Here is an 8,329-nt window from a genome sequence, read left to right as displayed (position 1 = left end):
CACTCTTTTTAAACCTCGTCCACCATCAGCCTAAGATGAAGCCCCTCTGTTCTACCACCCCTACCCAGCAGCCAGACCTAGAGAGTTCGCAAGCAGCTCCCTCTGCTCAGGTAGGCCATTTGCATGTCAATGGATCCACAGGCTAGCAGACAAAGGTTTCCACCTCCCAGGAGAGCCTGGAAGTGGGGGTGTCTCAAGCTTCTTTTCCATTGCTGTTATAAAATACCGGAAAAAAACAACTGAGGGGAAAGGGGAGGTTTTTCTGGCTCGCGGTATCAGATTATAGGCCACATGTGCGAACTCAAGAGAAGCAGGTGCTCCTGACAGCTAAGTCAATTAGTACAGGACACGGGATGCTTGCCCCCTACCCCCCTTATCATGCAGTGCAGGGCCCAGCCCCAGAAATGCTGCACCCTACATGCAAGGTTGGTCTTAGCAACTATGACAACTATGTTTTTAGGGGCTTCCTGAGTGTGTGGACAAGCGGGTCTCTGACTCTTGTGCCTTCTCTTGGGCTCTTTTCCTTCTGTTGGTTTGTCTTGTCTAACGTCAATGTGATCGTTTTTTGTTTTGTCTTGTTGTATTTTGTTTTGTTATATTAAAAAAAAAAGAATGAATGAATAAATGAATGAAGACCTAGCCACTAGGGTAAAGGTTAACACCTGAACTGCCACTTACACCTGCTGGGAGAGAGAAAAATCAGTTTCCTCCAATGGAGTGACACTGGAGTATATCAACCACTGATAGGCCTCCTGTCCAGGAGTAGTTGACCAACATATAATGGACTCCACAGTTTGTTTGGTTTTCATATGCTTTTATTTGGTTACTGTTTGATGTTGTGCGGGGGGTTTGGGGGGGGGATTCTTGGTTTGGGAGGATTTTGTTGTATTTTTTTTTTTTTTAAATAAGTTAAAGTTGGATGGGTAGGGAGGGAGAGAAGATCTGGAAAATGACTTGGGGGAGGAAAGATATGATCAAAATATATTTAAATGTAAAAATTGTTTTAAATAAAAATATTTAAAAAGAATTAAGCCCTATAATCAGCATGTCAGGGGTTTATTGCTTATTGATGATGTAGCTTTGCTCGGTTTGCTTTAGCTATCACTGCCTCATATTTCCCATTTTAAATGTGATAAGACTCTGAATGTGACAGTCTTATAGTGAATAAATGTATTCACAAAAAAATAAAGTTTTCTCTCTCTCTCTTTCTCTCTCTCTCATACACACACACACACACACACACACACACACACACACACACACACGGTTTGGTTTTTCAAGACAAGGTTTCTCTGTGTAGCCTTGACTGTTCTGGACTCACTTTGTAGACCAGACTGGCCTCGAATTCACAGAGATCCACCTGCCTCTTCCTCCCGAGGGCTGGGATTAATGGCATGTGCCACCACGCCTGGCAAATCCTGCCAAGTTTTAAGCAAAACTGGGTGTTTGTTTTGAGACAGGGTCTCATGTATCCAAGGCTGGCCTGAAGCTTGTCGTGCAGACAGGACTGAGGATGGACTTCTAACCCTACCTTCTCTACCTCCAAGTGCTGCAGTTATAGGCATGCGCCTCACTCCTGCTCCAAAGGACACTGCTACAAGAGAGAACTTGGTCGGCAAAATGAACTGAGATTTTGTGGAGAGACAGCACGACCTTCGGAACAATTTCAGGTGCACACATTTCCTGGGATGAAAAAGCAGAGCTCTCCTCTCAGTACTGCTTCTCAGTGAAAGGAAAGGTCAGTACATGAAGAGGGGATAAGTTGAGACCGGATATTTGAGAGCCTAAGGGAGAAGCCTGGGAGGAGAGGTTATAAAAGGCAGCCTGGGAGAGTACAACAGAGAAAAATCTTGTTGGTAAGAGTACTGTGTATAGTAGTACAACTGGAGTGAGCATAGGAGAGGACCTCAATAAGAGCAGATGGAGGCAAAGAGGAGTGAAAACTGAGGTTGGGGTTTGAGAAAGGCGAGTTGAAAGGCCTCTTGCTGGATCTCCAGATATACCCCTTGCAGACTGGAGGATCCTCAGTATAGTGCAGAATTACAATCAGAATGGGCAGATGTGAGAGGGGTTCTCTGGGAGAAGGGTCCTAGCTTCTCCCATTCCTGATGGTTAAAAGTGAACATAGCAGCTAGGCAGGTTCTAGATAGCATTACCTTTTAGTGGAATAAAGTGTTTGTACAGCTTTAACCATAAATGCTTAGCAATAGAAGTTCATCTTTCCACTAAATGTAACAAGAAAAAAAAAAAGTAATGATGAATGACAAATTACATAGGGGACACCCATTATTCCTGTTGGTTTCAGCAACATTTTAATTGCTGACAATGGAAATGACATGTAAATTGCACATATAAATACAACATAAGATATTTGTCAGATATGATTTTAGAGTAGAAACAAAGTTGGTTCTTTTTTCCTTCACTCTACAAAGGGAAAAAAATGAGACACCCATTTTCTTCTTTGATTAGGATAGTCATCCATTCATTTGGTATTACTTAAATTAAAAAAAAAAAAAAGCAGCTGAATGAGGTAGATATTTCCACACTCAGTGGGGATGCAGCTGCAGGTGGATCTCTGTGAGTTCGAGGCCAGCCTGATCTACAAATGGAGTCCAGGACAGCTAGGGCTACAGAGAAACCCTGTCTCGAAAAACCAAAATAGAAACAAAACAAAAGAAAAACAAAAAAACCAAATTATTAATATCTTGACTGTACATTTAAAATGTCTTACTTATCGATCTTTGCATTGTAACTTTTTCCATTCTGTAAGCACACAATAGCAAGAAAACAACAACCACAAACCCAAACGAAAAGCAGCTAATGTTTCTAATGACAAGCCATGAGATATCTTTACTCCAACCTTACCGTTTGCTGGCTCCATCCTAAATCTGAAGTATTTATGTGATACACTCACGTGTTTATCCATTTCCCCCCAACAGTCCAACCCTACACAGAATTGTCAATTAAATTCAAGTTTACAATAAGTACCAAGGAGATCGTTTCCCCCAAACAAGTTGTCATATTAAACATTTCTCAGGCTATATCTTTTTTAAAAAGATTTATTCATTTATTATTATGTATACAGTGTTTTGCCTGCATATACATCTGCATGCCAGAAGAGGGCATCAGATCACACTATAGATGGTTGTGAGCCACCATATGGTTGTTGGGAATTGAACTCAGGACCTCTGGAGGAACAGCCATCACTCCAACCCCCTAAGGCTATATCTTATAAGATAAAAACCAAAACATACTATCCAATTAAAATTCGGAATGTATGTTAGATACATAGAGCTTGTACATACAATAATATGCATCTCACAACAAAGCCTTTGTAATTTCACAATTCCTGCCAGCTTTTCCACACTATAACCAGAAAAATTAATATGGTTTCTTATTCTGAGGTGAACTAGTATAAAGTTGATTTTTTTAACTAAAGAAAATATCATGAAAAAAACAAAGCTACCAAAAGAAGGAACATGAATATATCAGTGGCTATATGTTAGGGTGATATTATTTTTAAAGTATGTTAAGAAGCAGTATTGTGTTGAGCATGGTGGCATAGGCTGTAATTTCAACACTCAGGGAGTCAGAGGCAGGCAGATCTCTGTGAGTTCGAGGCCAGCCTGGTCTACAAAGCAAGCCCAAGACAGCCAAGGCTACACAGAGAAACCCTGTCTTGAAATACCAAAAATGAAGAAAAGAAGAAGAGGAGAAGGAAGAGGAGGAGGAGAAGAAGAAGAATGTGTGAAAGTTCCAGATTAATAGGTAGTGTCTAATTATGAACATCACTCATCAAAAATAATTAGCAAAAGCAAACTAGCACAAAATGATTTAAATGAAAGTAGAGCACTCATTATTAAAGGTCAAGATTTTTGGGTAAGTACTGAGTCCATGTCCCAATTCATCATTTCTTTATCAAATTTAGAAATAATATGGAAAACAGCAAAAATCCGTCGTTTGTAACCTGTTTTTTCTTTTGCGAAATCATCAGGATGGATTCTGGCATGTCTCCAGCCCGTGACATACTGGGAAGAGCGCGCACCTACTAAGCTCAGTGCAGAAAGCACACAGGACAAGAGGGAGGGGAGAGGAGAGATCAGACCTGCTGTTTTGGGAAGCAGAGAACTCATTCTGTTGTGGGTTGTTCTTTGGCACAATCCCATTGAGTTTCCTTACCAAAACATCACCAGCAAGAAATCTTGTTTCCCTTGGGAGGGGTTATAGGCTCGAAGAACCACAAATCTGAGGAAATATCCACTCAGGGAAGGGGGAGTGGTTAAGAAGAATTCAAGTGACTTTGTGAGGTCAGGAAGAAGCAGAGATTTAAGGAATGGAATGGAAACTCACCGTTTTGCATAGATGTCAAAGGTCAGAGTGCATAGCCATTCAAGCTTCCCAGATGCAGGAAAAATGAACCGCCTGCCCCTGAGCTCTCAATGTAAAACAGAAGTCCTAGGGCTCAGTTGTTTCTGCCTTTGAGGTCGGGGACAAGCCCTACCATGCACAGTCTTGGCAATGCTCAAAAGCCAGACCCGCCCAATTTCTGAGCCCTCGCTCGGGAATCCCCTAATACTCCTTCTCCCAGTCTGCCCCCTCCCGCGCCGGAGGCCACGGACACCTTTGCCTTCACTCCCCACCTTCTCCTGGCCCTCTCGCTCTTAACAGCATCGGTCTCCATGGCTACCTGAAACCGCAGCTCCCATTGGCTCGTTCAATATGAGGGCCGGGCCAATGGGGAGGACCCGTCCTCTCCTTCCGCCCAATGGGGCGGGCGCGGAGCCTGTCTAGGGGACGGCTGCGTGCTGACGTTCCCGGGTGCCGGGACTGGCCGGGCGGGCGGGCGGGCTGGCAGCGGGGCGGCGGCCTCCGAGCAGTCTAGTGGGCTCCAGGGCTGAGTGCGCGTGGACGCCGGCCGCGGCGGCGGCACTATGGGCACGGGGTAGAGGCGAGTTGCCGCCGCCACCGGGGTGGTGGGAGAGCCTCTTCGGGGGAGGGGGCGGGTGGGGAGGGAGGGGCGGGCAGCAGCGCGGCTGCCGCACTTCGGCCAGTTTGCTCCGGTGCCGCAGCGGCGACTCTTCGGCGCAGATGTCCCTGGTCCTGGGAGCGACGACGGCCTCTGTCTGAGCTGGAAAGTAAGTGCGCGGGGCTGGTGGGAGGGCGCAGGGCTCAGGGGCGCGAGCTGCCCCGAGCGCGCTGAGCCGGGACTTGGCAGCGGCCGGGCGCCCCCGGCGGCTCCCTGGCCCTGGTCTCTCAGTCCCCGCCGCGTGCTTCGCCATCCAGCCCGCTTCTCCCCTCCCCCCCCGGGCGGCGCACAACTTTGCCCCGCACGCCTCGGCTCTACCGCTTCTCCTCCCGCATTCCGCCACCGCCTCCCGAACTTGAGCCCCGCGGCTCCCGCGCGCAGTCGTGTCTGAGGCCAGCGGTCTGTAGGTCCGACCCTAGCTCCGCCGAAGCAACCGCCTGCCGCTGCCTCCCACGCCCGCCGCGCGTGTCGCCCGGGCCCCCGTAGCCGCGCTGGTGCGCGTGGCGACCGCCGGGCAGGTCCCGGGCTCCCAGCTCGAGGCAGCAAACCGCACGCTCCTCCCTCGCGGGCGCCCCAACCTCAAGGCTCCGGGCCGCTCTCCCGCGCCACCCTGCCTCCTTGAGCTGCCAGGAGTTGGAGCGGAGCCGCTGCACCCATCGGTGGATCTGGGGTCCCTGTCCCTTCCTACTGCTTGGGAAACCAGGCATCAGCAGCGGGGCCGGGGTTTGGCGCCGCGGTGACCGAGTGCGACAGCCTGGGAGCGCAGGCAGTGGAGGCGCCACGGTTGCTCGGGGCGCCGCGATAGGCAGGTGTGTGTGTCCAACGGGCGACGCGCGCTGCCAGCTCGTAGGCTGGCGACAGATTGTGCTGGAATGCAAGGAATGCACCAGGGACAGAGTCCGCACGGGCCGCGGCCGCACTAGCGCCTTCCCGGCCCTGGTCTCGCCGCGCAGCCAGAGGTCACGGAGCATCTTCTGAGCTGGTGAGCCTTGTTCACACTCCTGCCTCCGCTTCTCTCCCTGCGGCAGAGGGCGGTGGAGAGTGAAGCGCGTTAGTTTCTTGAGGCTCTAATCGTTCGGGTTTTTTTATTTTTATTTTTTTGCTGCATTGGTCTCCAGGACCGTGAATTTGGGTGTCACTGTACCCAAGGTTATTGATCGTTGCACAAGGCTCGTGGCAAGTTTGCTTTTGCAAGGTTTGGATAGCGCATGTTTTTAAACCAGGGTTTTCTCAATACCCGCAGAGAGACAGGGCCGAATGTTCTTGAGTGACAGCTTGCAGCCAACATATTTTAGCTGTATCAGAAAATGCCTTTTAGTGCTCCAGGTCCGGGCTTTACTGCGAGAGATCTCTGGAGCATCACTGCTGTCATAAGGATCGGGATATTTTCCCTCGTCATACTGGGCTGTGTTTAGGCCTCGTATAATACATAATGAATAGAAACAGAGGAGCAGTGTTTGGCCAGCGATGGGACAGATAGAACTGTCTGGTACAGTTAAATTCGGGGCGTGTAAGTTACCACTACAAGTAAACAGGGGAATATCATAGTCATGTATATTTCAAGATGTAATTTTTTTTTTTAAGTGGAAAGCGCCATTTCTCTCTTTGTTGATGAGTTTAACTGAATAAAAAACCACAGTCCTCCAACTTTTAAAGATTGGGAAACATGTACAAAATCAACAACGGCTAGTATACGTTGGGGGGGGGCTGGTGTCAATACAGAAAGGCAAAATTTTGGCAGACACTATCCCAGATCTGGGGGTTAGGTTTTTGCTTTTGAGAAATTAGAAGAATGTGTCTCTTTTTAGATGGAGTATTTTGCATGGAAGTATCTTCATTTTTAATACCTGAGGAACAGTTGTAGAAAATGGCAACGTGAAAGCAAGAACAGTGTTTGGAGGACGTGTTTCTGGCCGTTTCAAAGCATGCCATGTGCGCTTTCATTCCTCACCGTCTGCTTGGAAGGTTGCAGGGACTGTAAAACCTTCCTGACTTGCTTATTTTGCGTTGGAGTCAGTAAAATAAGTCAATTGTTCAACCAGCCACCTGTCTCCTGACCCCTATGCATCAAGGGCATTGAAAAAGTCTGCAGGCCTTTTAAGTTAAGCCCAAGGGAGATGAGATGAAAGGTTGTGTCTTCTGGTTGCTACACTGTTTTTCAGGTATGTCTGTAATCAGCGAACCTTCTAATTTAGAGCTTTAATTCGCCTATAGTTACAATGTGGAAGATTTGGGGAGGTGTTTGTAAATGCGGACAGGAAACTTTTATTATGTAACAATGCATTATAACAGTTTGACTCCTGCTTGTTTAATTTGACTTGAAGATTAGAAAGTTAAAAGTAGAGTGGGCGGCAGCTTCGCTTGTGGCTTGTCTAATATGCGTGAGGCCCCAAGCCCATTCCCTGTTCTTGCTCCCCAAAATGTAAAGAGAGTTTAAGTTTCTCTAATGCATCAAAAATGAAAATTTTTGTTTAGATATACAGTGTGCATAGGAGCATGACTGAGCAGATAAGTTTTACCTGTTTCTGGTAAAAATCAGGCTTTCAATTGGAAACACATCCTGTTTGTTAGTAAGGCTTAAAGAGAGGAGGCTTAGAATCTATAACCATCATGATATCAAACTGTTTTGACCAAAGTGAAGGTCCGCTTTACCTTCTGTTGTTATGTAAGGAAAAGGTGCTGCATTTGGCATGTATATGCCGTAGGGAAGATTCTGAAGTGGGAGGGATTAAGTATGCTGCTGGTGCTTACTTACCCATATGTTTTTGGAGGAAGCTAGGGTAGTAAGAAAATGATGGCAAGCCTGAAAGAAGGAAGCAGTTACAATTGAGCCAGAGAAAGTCATACGTATTGTTGCTGCATAAGCCAAGATAATCCTGTGAGTGTATCTGACATAACATACTTTTAAAGAGCCCACTACCAGTTTCAATTTAATAAAAAACTGAGTGATCATATAAACTTGAATATTTAGATTATCTGCATTAAAGCATAATTGCAATTTTATTTCTTCTGTGAAAATTGACAAAAAAAATTTTAAACTACTAAGTTGATTTTTAAAAATCTAGTTGTTATCATCTTTTAAGCTGGAAGCCTTTTTTTTTTCCTTCTGTGTTCTTATCTATTTAAATAGATTTTCATAGCTGACATGATGCCAGCTATTTGGCAACTTGTGCTCCTTACCTACCTCCTTTGAAAATCAAGATAGTTTGAGAATGATCTATGTTCTGATGTTTTTAATTTACTTTAGGAAGTAACTCCTTGCTTAAGTCTAAAATGGAAAACAAGTTTTTCTTTTTTTTAAGA

The 8,329-nt window shown here is 46.2% G+C and overlaps 1 protein-coding gene across 1 annotated transcript in view; it reads left to right on the top strand.

Moving 5' to 3' along the window:
- The first annotated feature begins 4,979 nt into the window (after nucleotides 1–4,979).
- Pkp4 (plakophilin 4) overlaps nucleotides 4,980–8,329 on the top strand; it is a 214,218-nt gene continuing 210,868 nt past the window's right edge. The window contains exon 1 of the mRNA XM_051166576.1: nucleotides 4,980–5,135. The gene's annotated coding sequence lies outside the window, so the exon portion shown is untranslated. The remainder of the gene's footprint in view (nucleotides 5,136–8,329) is intronic.

Source organism: Acomys russatus, chromosome 24, assembly GCF_903995435.1.
Source record: "Acomys russatus chromosome 24, mAcoRus1.1, whole genome shotgun sequence".
In the NCBI taxonomy this organism is placed as follows: Eukaryota; Metazoa; Chordata; class Mammalia; order Rodentia; family Muridae; genus Acomys; species Acomys russatus.
This window is presented reverse-complemented; position numbering and strand designations above follow the sequence as displayed.